The sequence below is a fragment of the Callithrix jacchus genome, chromosome 11, assembly GCF_049354715.1.
Source record: "Callithrix jacchus isolate 240 chromosome 11, calJac240_pri, whole genome shotgun sequence".
In the NCBI taxonomy this organism is placed as follows: Eukaryota; Metazoa; Chordata; class Mammalia; order Primates; family Cebidae; genus Callithrix; species Callithrix jacchus.
This window is the reverse complement of record NC_133512.1, coordinates 14,991,493-15,010,561: the sequence shown is the minus strand read 5'-3', so window position 1 is coordinate 15,010,561 and position 19,069 is coordinate 14,991,493. Positions and strand designations below refer to the sequence as shown.

At 49.9% G+C, this 19,069-nt stretch overlaps 1 protein-coding gene across 28 annotated transcripts in view; it reads left to right on the top strand.

Annotated features, from left to right (window-relative positions):
* TNS3 (tensin 3) overlaps window positions 1-19,069 on the top strand; it is a 314,051-nt gene that overhangs the window by 125,959 nt on the left and 169,023 nt on the right. Inside the window, exon 1 of one of the 28 annotated variants that reach the window (XM_035253353.3) lies at window positions 11,424-11,714. The exons of the other annotated variants lie outside the window; for them this stretch is intronic. The gene's annotated coding sequence lies outside the window, so the exon portion shown is untranslated. Of the gene's footprint in view, window positions 1-11,423; window positions 11,715-19,069 lie in introns of those variants that run through there. 28 annotated transcript variants of the gene reach the window in all.

Sequence of the window (19,069 nt, the reverse complement as noted above, 5' to 3'; positions counted from 1 at the left end):
ATCCTCAGGTAGGGAACATAAATCTGGAAGAAAAGTGCATTTTTTTTTTTTTTTTGAGACAGAGTCTTGCTCTGTTGCCAAGCTAGAGTGCAGTGGCACTATCTCGGCTCATTGCAACCTCTGACTCCTGGGTTCAAGCAATTCTCTTTCCTCAGCCTCCCAAGTAGTTGGGATTACAGGCACATGCCACGATGCCCAGCTAATTTTTGTATTTTTGGTAGATATGGGGTTTCACCATGTTGACCACGATGGTCTTGAACTCCTGACCTCGTGATCCACCTGCCTCGGTCTCCCAAAGTGCTGGGATTACAGGTGTGAGCCACCGTGCCCGGCTGAAGAGCATGTCTTGGAAGAAGGCATCCGCAGCATAATCTTGCCACCATGGAGTGTCCCTGTCAGGAGCAAGGATTCCTCCAAAGCTTTGCTGTCTGCAGCAGCTTGAGGCATCCTAGGAATAAAGAATTAGAGTCAGGTAGATAAAAATTATAGGTGGACTAGGCTGTGATTGTGGCCCTTGTAATAATGTTAGAGTGACAGGTGTATCAAGTGGGGAGGTTAGAAATAGAAACTGGCAAGTTTCTACCAATTTTAAATCTACAAATGTAAAGATTAAATTACAGTTGATTTTCATTATTTGTGGATTCCATATTTGCAAATTAGCCAACTGGATACAGTTTATTTGTAACCTCAAAATTACTACCAAGGACCATTTTGTGGCCATCTGAAGACATGAGTGGAATGTCTTAAAATTCGGGTTGCCCACCTGCATGTTCCCATCTGAGCCTGAACAAAGCACAGCTTTTCCTTCTTCCAGTTCGCACTGCAGACAGGCATCCTTTCCACAGTCTGTCTACTGCTACATTTCCCCGTGTTTGTGCTTCTGTTGATTTGCTGTTTAAAATCCAAGTGCAATGCTGAAGTGATGTCCAGTGTCTACGCACAAGAAGGTTGTGCCATGCCTGATGGAGAAAGCACATGTGTTAGACAGGCTTCCTTCAGGTGTGAGTTACAGCGCCAGCGGCTGAGAGTTTCATGTTAATGAATCCACAGTATTTATTAAATTAGGTGTCTTGAAGCACACATACAAAATTACACCTACCTACATATATATATATATAATTTTATTTTTTTGAGACAGGGTCTCTCTCTGTTGCCCAGGCTGAAGTGCTGTGGCATGATCTCGGTTCACTGTAACCTCCACCTCCCGGGTTCAAGCGATTCTCATTCCTCAGCTTCCTGAGTAGCTAGGACTACAGGCATGCACCACCCACTCCTGGCTAAGTTTTACATTTTTAGTAGAGATGGGGTTTCACCATGTTGGCCAGGCTGGTCTCAAATTCCTGACCTCAGGTGATCCCCCTGGCCTTGGCCTCCCAAAGTGCTGAGATTACAGGTGTGAGCCAGGGTGCCTGGCCGAGGTTACAAGTTGATGGGTTGGTGAAAACGCTGTGACTAGAGTCCGAAGGATCCGAACCCGGTATTTCTCCTAGAGACAGAAGCTCTTGCAGTGACTTTACAGAACATGACTAACTCCGATAATGAGAATCAACTGTAATTGATTGGGTATTGATTAGGGGTTCATATTAGGTCAGTGCCATTGTCAGGTTGTCACTTAATGATTCTTTCCCGAACTTCACTGTCTGAGAGAACAGATCCCAGCCCACTTTCTGGCTGCCTTCTGTGAACCTATGACAGGCAATTCTCCTACATACCAGAGAGGCAGGGAGAAGAGAGGCAAGTGGGGAGCAAGTGGGGAGGAATCGGGGCAGAGGGCTAACTAGTCTTGGCTATGGAGTTCTAGGGAGGTAGGAAAGTCGATGGTCCCTCATGGTGGAGGGAAAGCTTAGGCAGACCTGACCTGTGTCCTAGCGTTCCCCTCACTGCATATGGCCTCAGGTGGCCAAGCCTGGTCCTGGGCTTGAACCAGATGAAGTGACAGCCTGACAGTGGGGCTGTGTTACTATGGACCCTCGTGAATATCTAATCAATTACAATTGATTCTCATTATTGGAGATAGTTGTGTTCAATAAAGTCGCTGCCAACACTGATTTAGCCAACACCAAGCTTCTGTCTCTAGGAGAAATACAGGGTTGGGGTGCTGCAAGCTCTAGTCACAGCATTTTCATCAATTCTGAACCTCAGCCAGGTGCAGTGGCTTATGCCTGTTTGAAAGTGGTGATGATCATGGTTCCTTGCTCAGCAGGCTGCTGTAAGGATGGAGAGAGAATACAAGCAAAGCATTGTGTTGGGAAGAGAGTGGATGTGGAATAACCGAGTAACCTGCTGTGACAGTGATTGCTATTGGTATTAACACAAGGGCAATGAGGAGGGTGATTGCTGCTTGCATGTCACTTGCTATGCATTTTCCTTCACATCCAGGCAGAACCTGTCATTTAAAGGGATCAGAATATACAGGTGATTATTGGACTGAAATATCAGTTAACTTGTGGAATCCTGAACTTTTCACTTTAGCATTCCATTGTGTCTGAAAACAGCTGAAAGTAGCCACCTGTCTTTGAGATACCATCCCACCCTGTCTTTGGGTTCTCTCCAGGGTCTGGGGTTCCCTGTCTTGTTTTCACATCATGTACATCCACAGTGAGCCATTGAAATTTCCCCTTTGGGGTCCCTCAGAGTGTAAGAAAGCTTAAACATACTTATGAGTAATCAGAGTGTAGAAAGCCTCTGGACTCTGCCCCAGCTGCCTCGCACAAGGCTCTCAAAAACCTCAGTGTTCGCAGCAGTAACAGATCCTTTTTTTGTGCTCACATTTCATTGGTTTCTGCAGTATCTTAGTAAGCTCCACAGTTAGGACAGCCAGTACAACAGGCATTTGCAGGGTTGGGAGCAGACACAGTAGTTGTTTGGTGAGCTTTTAAGTTGACAGAAGAAACACAGTGCAGGACTGCAGAGCCCAGCCTCATGGCTCTAGGCATGCAGTGGACATGCAGAACCCGGCTCTTCAGTGGTAATAATGATGTTCCTGGACAGGGGTGGTGAGGAAGGGCCTGCACCCCTTCAGTCTTCATCTGGTTCCCACTTTTACACTGTTAGAGTCTTGGCTGACCGAGCCCCTCAGTGGGAGCAGGGACAGCCAGTTCTCCAGTGATGCATTGTGGAGCCCAGCTGGCTGGCTCAGGCCATGCATTCCATATTGTCTCATGGAATGAACAGGGAGACAGCAGATTCGTGGTTGGTGGGAAGCCTGTAGAGGTGGCTTTGGAGTGACTTCATTTATGTGGTTCTTGGAGGGGGAGACGCAGCTTCATTCGAACCAGTAAGCAGAAAAGACTCAAGTGTGAATGTGGCTTTGCTCAGCCTGCTCAGCTTCCAGTGTACTCATTCCTCGACATACAGCACTTAACGCCCACCTGTCTCCCCTCATCTCACTGTAAGCTTCCCAAAGGTGGGAATATGCTCTTTCTCATTTTTTTTCAACTCCAACATTTCCAGTGAGACTGGACACATACTAAGGGCTGGAAAATAAATTTTGAAGTTAATTGTTCAATAAATTAATTTTCTCATGGAGGTGTCTGTAGATCTATGATATTAAGTTATATGATGCACCTAAAACCACTCTGGTTTAGAGAACATCCTTGTTCAGCTTTGTTGGAAGTTACTAGGTGGAGGAAGGGCTGAAAGTAGTTGGGTATCTTGTGTCTCAATGTTCCTGCTGTTCTTCCTCCTTCAGTATTTTGGCATGCCCATCAAATTCTCCAATCTTCCTAATTAAATTAACCAGTTTTACTTTTCTCCCACTGCCTCTCCCTTTTATTTAACATACATTCAGGAGGAGCAAGCAACCTTTCCATGTGCTGCTAGGGGCCATTCCAGCCCCACACCTTATGCCACTCCTTGCTCTGTTGTTGCTGTTCACATTCAGCTTGGCTTCCTGCCAGGAGAGGGTGAAGTGAGGGGAGTGCCGTGCAGCAGGTGAGCATCCCTAGGCCATCTGCCCATCCTGGGAGCTAGGGGTGCTCCTGACAGCAGTATTTCCCAGACATCACCAGGCATCTCAGAGCTTTGAGATGGCATTTAGTCAGCCACTGGGCGGCTGCGGCAGCGGGTGGTTATCACCCTTGGTCCTGGAGGCTGGAAGGCTGAGATCAGGGTGTCTGCAGGGTTGGATTCTCCCGAGGCCTTTCTCATTGGCTTGTAGGTAACTGTTTTCTCCCTGCATCCTCACATGACCATCCTTCTGTGTGTGTCTGTGTCCTAATCTCTTCTTATAAAGACACCACTCATATTGGATTAGGGCCACCCTAATGGTGTCATTTTAACTTAATCACTTCTTTTAAGACCCTGTTTTCAAACTGTCGCCCTCTGAGGTCCTGGGCACTAGGACTTCAACATATGGATGTTTGTGGGAATGCATCTCAGCCACTAATAGATGGTACCTGGCACTGTCAGTCTCTAGTGAGGAGACTTGAAGTTATGGTCTTGATTATGGAATAGATGAGTCTCCAGTGGGGACACCTTGAAGTTATGGTCTTCATTATGGAATAGATGAGTCTTCCCTTCCACTGCCCTGCCCCTCCCTAATTAATCATTCAGTTTATAAATATTTATGCCCTGGGGACCTCTGATGCACCAGGCACTGGGCCTCTGTGGGGATGTGGAGGTCTCTCGTGGTTCTTTTGCAGGGGAGTTTACGTTCTAGGACACTGTAGTGGCATAGTCCACCTGGGGCCTGAAAGTGACCTGGGGAGTGGACGGGGGTGCTTGCAGAGAGGGTTGGAGGTGCTGTCTTCTCCTCTGCTCTGTTCTCTGGGACATTGGTTTCATAACTATCCAGACACTTCAAGTCCCTTTACAAGACAGTTTCTCTTTTGGAAAGGGGATAAAATATGCATAAATAGAAAAAGATGAAATGGGTTTCATGTTTTGTGTGTTTTCTCTTCTCTGGGGTGATGTGTGTGGTCCTGGAAGCCACAGAACTTTCTAGAGGAAGTCCTAGCGATGTGGATCCCAAAGCAGATTGCCTCTCTGGGTGTTTATCTCAAGGCAGCCACTGAGGATGTTAACATTTTAAACTATAGAATGCTTCTCATAGCATCATTCATGAGAGTGGAAAATCGGAGACCAAAAAACATGCCGTTAACGGGAGATTATGTTCCAGCCTGACAACTGGGTACCCTGTCGCTGTTAAGAATTGCAGTGCAGAAGAAAATACAGTGATATGGACGTAGAGCGCCATTCATCATTTAAGTAAGTGTGGGTGGAAGAAGTCAGTACGTGTGCATCCTATTTGGCTAGCGTTGTAATCTTGGGGTATGGAAGGGAGGGAGAGGTGGATTCTGTCTGCTTCTTTTTGTATATATCTATTTTCCAAATTTTCTATAACAAAGTAACTTTTATCATAAGAATGAAAGTAAGTGGTACTCATTATTTAAAAAGGTTCTCAGAGCTAGCTTCCCAAGGGTAGTGGGGTCGTGGTCTTCAGCCAGGGGCATCTGGAGTCTGCCTGCCTGGGGTTTAACTCCTGAGCTGCAAGCCTGCACCTGGGGGAGGGGATGGTGGAGCGGGGGACTGCTTGTTCCTCATGCAGAAGGCTTTGTCCGTGGTCGGCTTCTGCTCACAGGAGATGGCTTGGGCAGCCCTGTTTTTCACAGCTCATCCCAGCGCAAACCGATTTTATTTCATCTCATTTTATATTACATTCTCTTTTATTATCATTTTCAAATCCAATTTGTACAGAACATCTGATCTCCCTGAGATAAAAAGGAGGGGAAAAAAAGGTTGGGGCATCCAGGAGGCACAGCCATGCTAGACATGAGCCTCTGACTCATGAGGCACTTCCAGATGGAAGCCTCAGAGGTTAGAGGACACATCTGTCTTCGTGCTTAAAAGGGAAGTGGATGCCCTGTGCTCAGCTAGTTAAGCTGCCCTTTGGCAGAGCCCCAGGTGACCATCCCATGGCGTGTGTGTGGGAGTGGGGAGGAGCCATGGGCCCTGGCCTAGAGCACTGATCCTGGGCACATGTGGCTTCTGCTGACTAAGCAGATGCCCTTGGACAGGTCAGATACCAAGGACATTATTTCCACACCTGTACAAGGGGAACATTTCAGTGAGGAATGGGGTAAGATCGCCTGTGTTGCTTTGTAGTGTAAACGTCATGTATGTGGCATCTTGACATGATTTTGGAATGAGACATGTTGTCTCAATAGGTTTTAGGGTTGGTCTGAGCCAACATACTTCCTTTTTTTTGGTGTCTCATACGTGCCCTTTTCTCTGAGTCTCCTGATAGGCTCTTTCAGGGGACGAGAGTCACATTCCAGGCTCCCCAGGCACAAAAGCAAGTACTAGTTGGGAAAACCAGTAGGATGTTTCAGGGGACAAGCTTTTGCTTGTGGGCTGCTAGGAGCAAGTGCAGCAGGCACCTCAGGACAGCTCTGGGTCCCTGTCATTGTCCCCATTTTCACAGATGAGGACACTGAGGGGACAGGGCTCACTAACTGCCCACAGTACCCAGTCTGCAGGGCAGAGCTAGGATTTGAGCTGGGCTCCCTGCCTCCATGTCCTTTCCCATGGTCCTTGAACTGTAATACACTCTGCCTCTGCAGAAAGGACGAGTGATGGCAGATGGGTGGAGGGCACCACAGTGTGCAATGGTGGGAGGGGACTGATTTGGAGTTCTATAGAAATAGGGAGTATTCTAGGTGCTTAAGTGGCAGGAAACCATGGTGGTGATGGGTTCTTGATAGCTTGGGTTTCAGAAGTGGTAACAGAGTTAATTTAGTGGAGAAAGTGGGAAGATGAAAGGGAGAGTGATTAGGAGGAGTGGCTTCTTGGAGGCTGTTGAAGCTACTTGGAGTGAGAAGGGCCTGTCTCTGAGACAGGTTGCTTGTCAGCTCCTATCCATAGCATGTGTGGGAGTGGGGAAGAGCTTTGGGCCCTGGCCCAGATTACTGATCCTGGGCATATGGAGCTTCTGCTGACTAACCAGATGACCTTGGACAGGTCGGTTAGATGCCAAGGACATTTATTTCCACACCTGTAGAAAGGGAACATTTCAGTGAGGAATTGAGTAAGATCGTGCTCATCTCCACTCCATCTTCAGTGGAATCACTCAGCTGGCTTAGAATGAACCCTGGTGGGAGTGTTTACGCCACAGGACTGGGTAGAGGATACATCAATACTCCCCAAGTTCTGCTTCCACATCATGCAGATACTCCCAGCATCACTTTTTAAAGACTAATCTCACAGGCAATAAAATAACAAGACGGATTCAAAGGCCATAGACTCTACCTATTAAACACAAAAAAAGGATTGGTGATGTTTTCCTACCCAGTATGGCAGAAAATGCTCAGCTGACAGCTTTTCAGGTCCAAACAGCTCCATCCAGATTCCTGTTTAGAGCTGACTGGTGATCATTAGCTTCTTTTTCCCACCTTTATTTCTACAAGTATTTGAATGAATAAAAATAACTCTAAATGCCCCCCTCCCCTTCCCTCTTCTTTTCTTTTCCCTTCCTCTTCCCCCCTCCCCTCCCCGCTCCCCTGCCCCCCTCCCCTCCCTTTCCCTTCATTTCCCTCCCGTTCTTTTCTTTCCCAGAGATTTACCTGTGCATCTCCAGAGAGAATGATATGGGAAGAATTGGGCCCACTTTTAAAAGACATCTGTAAAGAAAGTGTGATTATCACATCCTTAAAAGGAAAGGGGTAAGGTAGTGAGAGAGAAAGCTACTATGATACTGATTGTCTGATACAACTGGAGTCCTTGGAAGACAGTCTCATTAATGTCATTCTCTGATACCCATAACCTTTGAAAGGGCTGAGAAACACCCGAGGAGGAAGAGCTGAAAGCATCCTTGAGGAACTGGGACCCATTGTTGCCCAGATAGTTCTCACTCTTGGAGCTCGAGATGTGCAGGGGGTTGGCTGAGGGGAGTAGCAGGCACGGGGCAGCGGATGTCTCATGGGCTGTGCTGTGTGTGCTTCCCAGGCTCGCACCGTACGTGCTGGTCCTTGTGCTTTCCCTGTTCTTGTCTCAGCATCGTCTGCCTCATCAGCTTCAGGGCTGTTGAGTTTGTCTCCCTACTCCTCACATTCTGAATGGATGCTCTTTTGGCTTTGGTTGACCGCCCCTGTAGTAATAATGTAACGTGCTAGTACAAGCTGGCCTGCATTGAGCATGTGTGGTGTTCCAGGCACAGTGTTAAGCACTTTGCTTGCTTATCTCACTTGATCTTCCCAGAACTCTGCATTATGTGCCATTTCCACCCACATTCCCCAGGTGGGGGATCTGAGGCTTCTAGAGGACCAATATCAGGGGGCTGCTGGTGAATGCTTACCAAGCACCATCAAGGCTTTCCAGGTAAAAGCTTGGTGGGCAGTGTTTGCTGATTTCCTTGGCATAGATACTCCCTCCATTGCTGATTTCAGCCTCCTACCTGATGTCTGGGAGTTGCACCCTGGGCTCCTGGAGCCACTCCTGATGCCACTAACAGATGAGGTCCAGGTCAGCAGGTGCCTGCTCTTGGGCCTGACATTTCTACCTACCTGGTCCACTGCCCAGTGCCCCCTAAATTAATCTTGCTGCTGCTACCACTAAACCCTGTTAAAAACAATTGGAATTGTGTCACTCTCGTATGCAGAAACTTCTGAAGGATAACTTGCACCGACACGAATTCATCACCTGGAGTTTGGGCTCCGTGAGCCTGGCTTGCGCCTCTTTCTCATGTGTCCTGTGAGCGTGACATATGTGACTCTTGGCTGCCCACTCAGCACACACAGTTGCCTCCCTCATTGCTCTGCCCAGACTCTGTCCTCTGAAGGAATTCTTGCCTCCTGCCCTTCCTCTGCCCCAAGCGCCCACTTTGTATCACATGTTTTCCAGCCCTCCTGGCCTATCTCAAGAACTGCCCCAGTGGATCTGCAAAGTGATCGTGGTTTCTAGACCTGGAGACAAACTCTTCCTCTCCCAGGTGCTGCCGCCCATTGCTGCCACCTCTGGCACTGCCTTCTCTCTCCTTTATGAGGTCTTAAATGTGTCCTTGGCCGGCACCTCCTGGACAGGATTCTCATCCATCCAGTTTTCAGTCCATCCTGGCCTTTCCTCTCTGTCACACTTGCATTCTCTCTGCCGTGCCTGAAATGGGCTAGCCCTCCTGCAAATACTTGCATTCCTGGATATGAAAGGGAATCAGGGCTGCTTGGAGCCCTTTCTCCTTGTCCTTTTTCGGGTCGTCCATGTGAATCTGATTGTTCCAGGCTAAGTTCCAGGTTAAGGCTGCTCTGTCACTGTCAACGCAGTTCATTCACTCTTCATTCTAAAGCACAAACCCTACAGTGCCCCTCTGGGGGTGGAAGCAGATGTGGTCCTGGCCTGAGTTGGGGTCATCCTCTCAGCATTCTCTGGACAGCCCCTGTGCTCATCAGAGCCGGCCAGGCTGGGTTGCCTCAGACACTTCCCTCAGCCTTGAAACGCTGAGCTATGGAACCAGCTGGCTGCAGGGCCACGGACCTATCTCTGTGGCCCATGATGGCCAGCATCTGTGGGTCTAGCCCCCCATCCCCAGCCCCAACATGCCATGTGGACAGGACCAGGTGTCCATATGCTAGGAGTTCGGTGGGACTGTCAATGGGATGCCTGTGCTCTACCCTGAGGGGCTGGTTTCCAGGCTCTCTGCAGGGGGGTCTGGGCGAGTGTGAGTTGGACAGCTAACAGGACAGCACGTTGGCCCTACAGTGCACCCTGCAGAGTGGACTCAGCACATGTAATAACTACCACCCCCACCGCCCACCTGCTGCAGAGGACTTTCAGACTCCCAAGATGATTGACATTAACACGGACTCATTAACAATGTTGTCAACCTTCTCTAGGAGGTTCCCTCTTAGGCAGCCCTTGCTGACTTGCTCACTTATGGGTGGGAGCCCCTTGCCTGGCTCTGCCTGGGTGGCCGCTGCCTGCATTGGAGGACACTCCCGTTGAGGGTGCTTTGGGAGAGCTGGCTCTTCAGGGCTCAGCCTGTTTTCTGTCACCATGAAGTAAGGAATAAACTGGCCTGTCCTCAGGGCACTACACCCTGCCCAGCTGTTGCCCCCCAGAGCAGGCCCCTCCCCATGGCCTTTCCTCCATTGTCAAATGCATGAGTTGGACTGGAAACGAAAAATGCAGCCTCCCAATCTGCCCCAGGGATGATGATGAGGGTTGCTGGCTTGTTCTTGGTGCCTTTCGGCATCTTCTTAGTACCCATGGAGATCCTGGAGGTGGTGTCAGCTTGTTTCGTGGAGGTGGAAACCGACGCTCAGAGGAGTTCAAGTCCTGGTTAGTGTCTTCGGGTCTGATGACTGTGGCTAGTCATGGCCACAGGGACAGGTGGTCCTATTTTGAACCCCCGCTGTCACTGCCCACCCCGCCAAATGGTGGGCAGGTGGCAGGAAGCACAGGCCGCCCTGTGGAGCTGAGCCGGGTCTGAACATGCACCCGGGCTGGTTATAAACTGTCCCCCCAACTTTGTGTTCAGTCTGGAAGGAGACACCATGTGGTTTCTAGTGGAACAGGCACCCCCAGACCACCCTACTCACTGATAGGGTTATGCTGGGGGCCCAGTGAGCCCCTCCCCACCTCCCTTCCCTGTGCTCCGCTTTTCTATGTGAAGAAATGTTTTCGTTACAAAATAATTGATAAAAATAAAAGAATGTAAGTACATGTAAAATATCATTATAAAAAAGCATTCACCAATGCCCCTGTCAGTTTAAGGGACATGACTGACCGTGTAGTCATGAGATGAGTGAGATCAGTTTAAAGAGCTGCCCGGGTGGGTCTGACAGCTGGGGACATGACGTAGCTGGGCTGGCTGCCCTTCCCCTCGACTCTAGTGCTAAGTGAAGAATGAAACCCACCTCGGGCAGGTTGGGGGCCTTTGAAGTCCCGGTGTCACCAAGATCTGCCATGTATCCAGCCTCCGGCTCCCGTTTTGTAACTCAGAACTGGAACAGAGGTTTCACTGCATACTGTTCCTTCTCTCTGGCTCGGCATCCTGTCTTTAACCCTGCTTTTGTGCTCGTTTCTTGGTTTGGTTTTTATTTTAAAAAGTTTATTTGATTATGTTGAATTATTCGATGAGTCATCTCAAATCCTATTTGGAATGAAGTGGAGCAAAAATGAACTAAGGAAGGAAGTGGTAAAGAGGGTGGGGGTGGGGAGAGGAAGGAAAGAGGGAGGGAGGAAGGCTGGTGGGCATCAGGCATCTTTTATCTCAGAAACAGAGGTGAGGAGCCTGCCCCCCAGCAACTCGAAGTAGGTTTTGTCTTTCCTGGGGGACCTTTTGAGAAGCCACTTCTGTGCCCTCCATGTCTGCACCCCTTTGGGGGCGGTTCTTCCTAGAGGCTGGTCCCCAGGAAGGCACAGCTGCTCAGCTTCCTGGTCAGCAGGCTCTCCTGGAGAGTGCTGTTCTTGTTCCTGTCCCACAGGCCCTTGGTAGGCTGGCCCTCAGCCCGGGGCAGACATTGTCCTGTGAGCTCCGTGCCTGCGTGCTCACCGTGGGGCTGGGTGCACCTGCCTGCGGCTCCTGGCTGTGGTCCTGGGGACTCCCACATTCACAGGGGCTCTTCTACCTGCTGGGCCTCCTTTATGCCCAGAGCTGCTGAGACATTAGCATGAAGAAGGGTGTACCTGACCAAAGCAGGGGAAGGAGCCAAACATAGGAGGAGCTGCTTCTGGAAGGGAGAAGCAGCCCTGGCTGGTGGCCCCTGCCCAGGCCCAGCGCAGTAAGTTCCCAACTCCCCATGTGCCGCCTCTCGGCCAGGCTGGCACTGGGCACTTTCTGTCCCTGGCCGTCCTCCTCTGTGGGCTCCAGTACTGGCTGCTTTGCAGTGAAGGGGCAGTCCAGGTTTTATTTCCCCTTTCACCTCAGTGCTGCAGATATTTGGTGGGACCTGGGGTCCTGAGGACTGTCTGGCCCACCTGCTTTTTCTTGGGAAATTTATTTGTGGGAAGAGCAGAGGGGAGCTTCCAACTTCTTTGGAAATGTTCTCGTCGCTGTGTCCTCCCCGACCCTCCTCTCCCTGCTGCTGGTCTTTCTGACCTGCTCTCTTCCATATGGTTCCAAACCAGCCTGACCTCCCGGCCTGGGAGGCAGGATCCTGTGACTATTTGGTTACAAATAAATAGAGATATAATCTTAGTCTGTTGTTTCTCACAGTTGAACATGAAGGCAAAACGACAAGACGACTTTATTTGTTTCCCAGCCTCCGTGGGGTGCGTTTTACCTGGCAGTTCCTAGTGACTGCTGCTTGAGCATTAGGCAGAAAACCGCGTTGGGCAACCCTGATGATGAATTGCTTCCTGGTGTGCTTGTTCTGGAAGGGAAGAAAGTGTCCATTAATGGTGTGTGGCTTTGGGAAGGTCACTTACCCTCTTTGAGTCTTGTTTTTCCTACTGTTAAATGGGCATTTTGGTCACAGCTGGTTTTGGGGCCTATGGGGAACCCCAATAACTGGTGGATAAAATGTATTTCCAGGGCCTCACACAAGCCTGACACAGAAAGAAGGTGATAGAATAAGTAGCTAATATTTATTTGGCACTTACTTCTGGCAGGCACTGTTTTTTTTTTTTTTTTGGAGACAGAATTTCACTCTGTCACCCAGGCTGGATTCCTGTGGCGTCATCTCTTGGCTCACTGCAAACAACTCTACCTCCCGGGTTCAAGGGATTCTCCTGCCTCAGCCTCCCTAGTAGCTGGGATTATAGGCATCCACCACCATGCCCAGCTAAGTTTTGTATTTTTACTAGAGGCAGGGTTTTACCATGTTGGCCAGGCTGGTTTCGAACTCCTGACCTCAGGTGATCCACCCACCTCGGCCTCCCAAAGTGCTGGGATTACAGGCGTGAGCCACCGCACCCAGTCCCAGGCACTGTTCTAAGCCCTATGTATGTGTTTCCATGTTTAATTCTGCCAAGAATGCTGTTTTTATCTCCCTTTTCCAGATGAGGTAACCAAGTCACACAGAGGGCAAGTACATTTCCAAGGTCAGGCGGCTTACTCGAACAGTAGAGTCGGCCACCTACCCAGACATTTGTATTCCAAAGAGTGCACACCGAACCCCCGAATTGTGTGTGCTGGGTGGTGGAGGAATTAATTTGCCAACTGAATGTTGCTCAGGTTGTTGCCTTTGAGAACGATTTTACATTTACTTCTCCATTTGCCTGGTGACACAAAAACAGAATGTGCAGATGTGTCTCAGCCAGCCCATTTAATTGTCCCTACCCCACACAGAGCCGGGCAGCTGTGATCTGTGTCTTGCATCACCAGGCCCTGCATAGTCCTGCCTCCTTGCAGATTAGTTCCATTTAAAAGGCTTTTGTTCCTATTTATTTATTTATTTATTTGAGACAGAGTCTTGCTCTGTTGCCCAGGCTGGAATGCAGTGGCACCATCTTGGCTCACTGCAACCTCCGCCTCCTGGGTTCAAGCAATTCTGCCTCAGCCTCCCCAGCAGCTGGGACTACAGGCACACACCACCATGCCCGGCTAGTTTTTTTGTGTTTTTAGTAGAGAAGGGGTTTCACCATGTTGGCCAGGCTGGTCTCAAACTCCTGGTGTCAAGTGATCCGCCTGCCTCCACCCCCTAAAGCATTGGGATTACAGGCGTGAGCCACTGCTCCTGGCCTTTTGCTCCTTTTTACAGAGTTGTTTGCAGTGCTAGTTTTTAGGGCTGGTCAGGCGGCTAGGAACAGTGCATAGGCCCTGGGGACACCTGGGGAAGCTGGTATTCTCACTACAGGCTTTGGTCTTGCTGGGATTTTTTTTTTTTTTTTTTGAGACAGAGTTTCACTCTGTCACCCAGGCTGGAGTGCAGTGGCGTCATCTCAGCTCACTGCAGCCTTCGTCTGCTGGGTCTAAGCGATTCTCCTGCCTCAGCCTTCTGAGTAGTTGGAATTACAGGCACCTGATACCACGCCTGACTAATTTTTATATTTTTAGTGGAGATGGGGTTTCACCATGTTGGCCAGGATGGTCTCGGTCTCCTGGTGATCCACCCACTTTGGCCTCCCAAAGCGCTGGGATTATAGGTGTGAACCACCGTGACTGGCCCTTGCTGGGATTTCTAACACGACATCCATAAAAGGGCTCTCTTTCTTTCCTTTTCACCAAACGCCAGTGAGGACAAGGAGAGGCAAGAAGCAGGGTGCCATGTTTAACCTACCCTGGCTCAGGGATCCTGGCACTGCCCTGCACCTTTACTGGCCCCTGGATAAGCAGCAGCAAGGGTCAGTGCTAGTCACTGCTTCTTTGGCCAGTCTGGGCTGTAGCTAGAGGCCTCGCAGAGAGTGGAGGTCTGCTTTCTGCTGGTGGACAGGGCCCTCCTGGGAAGAGGGATAGTCACCTCTGCTCCTTGGGAGGCAGAGATGCTAATGAGACTGCTTCTTAAAGGGGAGTCTTGGGAATTACATGAGAAAGGACTTGAAGAATATACATTACTGTTTTCAGTACTTAAGTGAGCACAGGATACTGAGTTTAGCTCAGTGGGTGGGAAAAATCCATAATTTATAGTCACATCTATCCAAGCCACACTGTGAACCTTTACCGAGCTCTCTCAAGTTGATACTTAACCATATTGCTATTCTGTGGGCACTGTCTTCCTAAATAGGCCCCATTTATTTCATGTTATAACCTTGCGAAGGAGCGGATGTCACTGCTTTTCATCTTACTCTTCTTTTAGGTAAGTCTGTGAAAGTTGATGGGGTACATTTATTTTTGTTAACTCAAAACTAAAGCTAACTAGCTGTCTGCTGAATCCTCCTGCCTCTTCAGATGGCCAGATGACACTTTGGGGTTAGTGGTATATTTCTTCCTTTCTCCATTCTGCAGACTGCTGTGCTAGGTTGCTGCTGTGTGCAGGGTGTGGCCTGAGGGGCTAGAGATGCCTCTGGGAACTGGACCGCCAGAGCCTCTTCTGGGTCTGCATGGGAGGGGGCTGTGGAGCTCAGACAAGAATTCACAGTTAGTTGTTTTCTTGCAGTTGCCATCAGCACAGTAAAGAAGACCAGGGCCAGGCATGGTGGCTCACCATCTGTAATCCCAGCACTTTGGGAGGCTGAGGTGGATGGGTCACCTGAGGTCAGGAGTTCAAGACCAGCCTGGCCAACATCCTGAAACCCCTTCTCTACTAAAAATACAGAAATTAGCCAGGTGTGATGGTGGACGCCTGTAATCCCACCTATTCAGGAGTCTGAGCCAGGAGAATCACTTGAACCTAGGATGTGAAGGTTGAAGTGAGCCAAGATTACGCTACTGCACGCCACCCTGGGTGACAGAGTGAGACCCTGTCTTCAAAAAAAAAAAAGAAACCAAGGTAGAAAGGAACATATTAATGATGCCCTGACTCTGACTCAGGTGGGGTATGGGGATCAGACACTACTTTGCTGGGGAGTTGCCATCTGAGCCACGGACTTGAGAAATCACAGGAGTTAACCAGGTAAAGCTGGGATACATGAATGGGGAGCATTCTGGGCTGTATGTGGTGTACACAAAGACCCTGGGGCAGGAGGAAGCAGAGCGGGTAAGGTAGGGACAGAGAGTGAGGGAGACATGAGGAGGCAGGGGCTGGCTCACCCAGGGCACTGAGGACCAGGCTGAGGACCTGCCTTTCACCCACGGCAATGGGACATCAGTGAAGGATGCTCCATGTAAAATGCTACATTAGCCTCAATTCCACAGCACAGGCTTGGTTTGCTACAGGTGAGCTCTTCTCTTGAGACTGCCTTCCACCTGCAGGATATGCACCCATGCCTGGTGCACGGTGCTGAACGCCGAGCAGTGACTTCCCTGGGCAGTGGGGATTCTGAGAGTTTCTGGATGTATCGGCAACAGATAGTGCAAGGCCCAGGGCAGTCTGCAGCGAGCAAGGCTGGATTTAGTCTCAGGCAGGCATTGGGCATTTTTGTCTTTATTCTGTGAACAGCCTGGCAAGGGAGACATCATTGTCCCATTCAGCAGATGGGCTCACTGAGGCTCATGCATGCCCTGCACAAGCTTCCGCAGCTGGCAGGTGGTAGGACTCACACCCGGGTCTGTCTGATACCATATTTCACTACTATACTGTGAGGTTTTGGAAACTTTTGATTTGTTAAAACAAGCAGTCAAAGGACATAGGTTAAAAAAGAACAAAATTCCGGCTGGGTGTGATGGCTCATGCCTGTAATTCCAGCACTGGGAGGCCAGTGAGGTCAGGAGTTCGAGACCAGCCTCGCCAACATGGTAAAACCCCGTCTCTACCAAAAATATAAAGATTAGCCAGGTGAGATGGTGGGTGCCTGTAATCCCAGCTACTCAGGAGACTGAGGCAGGAGAATCACTTGAACTCAGGAAGTGGTGGTTGCCATGAGCTGAGATCAAGCCACTGCATTCCAGCCTGGGTGGCAGAGTGAGACTTTGTCTCCAAAAAAAAAAAAAAGAAAGAAAAGAACCAAATTCCCACTAGAGTCGTCTCTCATTGATTACAAACTTGTCTCAAAATTAAACTGCTTGTCAGGTAGGGGCTCCCAGATCCTCACCTATGGAGAGGAACATCCTACAAGCTGGGATGCCCCCCGCCTGCACATGGCTGAGTGCAGAGGAGGCTGCCGGCTGTTCTGGTGAGTGTGCTTACTCCTGCCCAGGTGGTGGCCATGGTGCTGATGTGACAACCTAGAGAACATCTCCAGGGCTGGCTGCTCTGGAGGTGTGCTTTGGCGGTAGCCTTGGGGAATCTCCAGTGGCCCTTTCAGTCCCAGAAGTCCCCGGCCTCCCCTCATCCTGCCAGGGCCCTGGCCTCCTGCTGTCCTCTCTGCCTTTATTAGCCGGATGTGCTTGGCTCTTCCCCGGGTCTGCTCTCAGGTGTGCAGAGAGACTCTCTGAAGCTCAGGTCTTCCTTCTTATTATGCCTGCCCTCCTGAGCAAGGAGCCACAGTTCAGCTCACAGTGGAAAGCGGTTTTCAGAGAGATACTAGAGCAAGCATCACCACATGTTCTAGAGCTGCCTGCTGCTCTTAGCGAATGGCGCGTGGTGGGGTGGGGTGTTGTGGGATGGGATGATGTGTTTTAGGGTCGGGTCTTTAGGGCGAAGGCATAAGAGGATGTGCTAGGATAGTGCACTGCAGGATGGCACCCTGCAGGAGGGTCACTGCATGCCAAAGGACTGCCGGGTCACTGCGGGACCACATGCTGTAGGGTCACTGTGAAAAGCAGATTTGCCCTAGTGTGCCATGCATGGATAGCTAACCCCAAGGTGAGGTCAGGACAGGAGCTCAGTCCTGGAAAGAGGAGGAAGACGAGGCCAAGGCGAGTGGAAAACCTTTTCCAAGGCTGCAGGTGCCAAGAGGTGGACCCTGAACTTGGACCCAGACAGGCTGATGTGGAGCCTGTGTGCTTTGCCATTAGACTGGTCTGCTTTCTCCCAGAATAGCTATGTTTGCCTTCCTGCCACTTAGTCAGCTCTCACCTGCTGGGTGCAACACACTGGGAAGTGCATGGCAGTCTGCATCAATACTACGAAGTGTGTGTTGACCCCAAATCACCTGGGCAACAGGAAGTCATTGCGCTCGTTCTCTCTCTCTCTCTCTCTCTCTCTCTCTCTCTCTCTCTCTCTCTCTCTCTCTCTCTCTCCCTCTCCCTCTCCCACAGCTACAAAATTGCTATTGCTATGTTTGTTTTAAGTAATAAAACAAAAGCCTTCGTAGCAAAAGAAATGACCATTAATAATTTCAAAAAGTATGTGTTTGGGAGGCCAAGGCAGGCGGATCCCTTGCCGTCGGTAGTTTGAGACCGGCCTGTCCGACATCATGAAACCCTGTCTGTACTAAAAATGTAAAAATTACTTGGGTGTGGTGGTGCATGCCTGTAATCCCAGCTACACCAGAGGCTGAGGCAGGAGAATCGCTTGAACCCAGGAGTTGAAGGTTGCAGTGAGCCAAGAGCACACCACCGCACTCCAGCCTGGGTGACAGAGCAAGGCTCCATCTCAAACCAAACCAACCAACCAAACAAACATTTGGACCAAGAGTGACCTTCCAGACAGTGCATCTAATTCTGTATCCGAGGAATGCTTCTCACTTTTCACTCACTGACTCAGGGTGTCCAAGGCTGGGATGGCCTCCAAGTGTTCGATCCGCAGCTGTCATTTTACCAGAAGAGAAAGGGAGGTTAGTGACCTCATTGAGCCCACAGGGCCACTTTATCACATGGCCAGGATGAGCTGCAAGACCTTTAGAAGGAAAATGCTTCTAAAGAGCAGCCTGGGCTGGGCACAGTGGCTCATGCCTGTAATCCCAGCACTTTGGGAGGCCAAGGCTGGTGGATCATGAGGCCAAGAGATAGAGACCATCCTGGCCAACATGGTGAAACCCTGTTTCTACTAAAAAACACAAAAATTAGCTGGGCCTGGTGGTGTGGGCTTGTAGTCCCAGCTACTTGGGAGGCTGAGGCAGTAGAATTGCTTGAACCTGGGAGGCAGAGGTTGGAGTGAGCCAAGATCGCACCACTGCACTCCAGAGACTCTGTCTCAAGAAAAAAACGAGCAGCCTGGCTGGGCATGGAGGCTCAGCCAGATGTGGTGGCACACACATGTAGTCCCAGCTACTTGTGAGGATGAGCTGGGAGGATCATCTGAGCCTGAGAGGTCACTGAGAAGAGGCTGCAGGGAGCTGTGGTCACGCCACTGCACTCCTGGGCAACAAAGTGAGAGCTTGATTAAAAAAAAAAAAAAAAAAGGCAGCCAGGAATGGGGTGGTCTTTTCAGGTTTCCTTTTTTCAGGTTTAACCTGAACCACAGATTCTGCCTGGGCCTTGTCCCTTTTCCCTTCTTTCCCTTAGCACCTTTGGGAGTTGAAGGCTATGCTAAGTGTATGCCAACAGGGACACAGGTGAGGGATGCGTGGGCTGGGCAGAGGCTGGGTGGGAGGATTTGCTGCCTGGGATTTTTTCACCCTGGAAAACAGAACAAAAGAAACAGCTTGTGTTTCTATCTCATGGGAACTCTAATCTCGAAGGGCTTGGATTTGATTGCCGTCAGTGATGGGTCCATGAAGAAAGCATAGCTTGGGAAGGCTTCTAAGGACGTGAGCTGGCAGCTCTCTTTTCAAA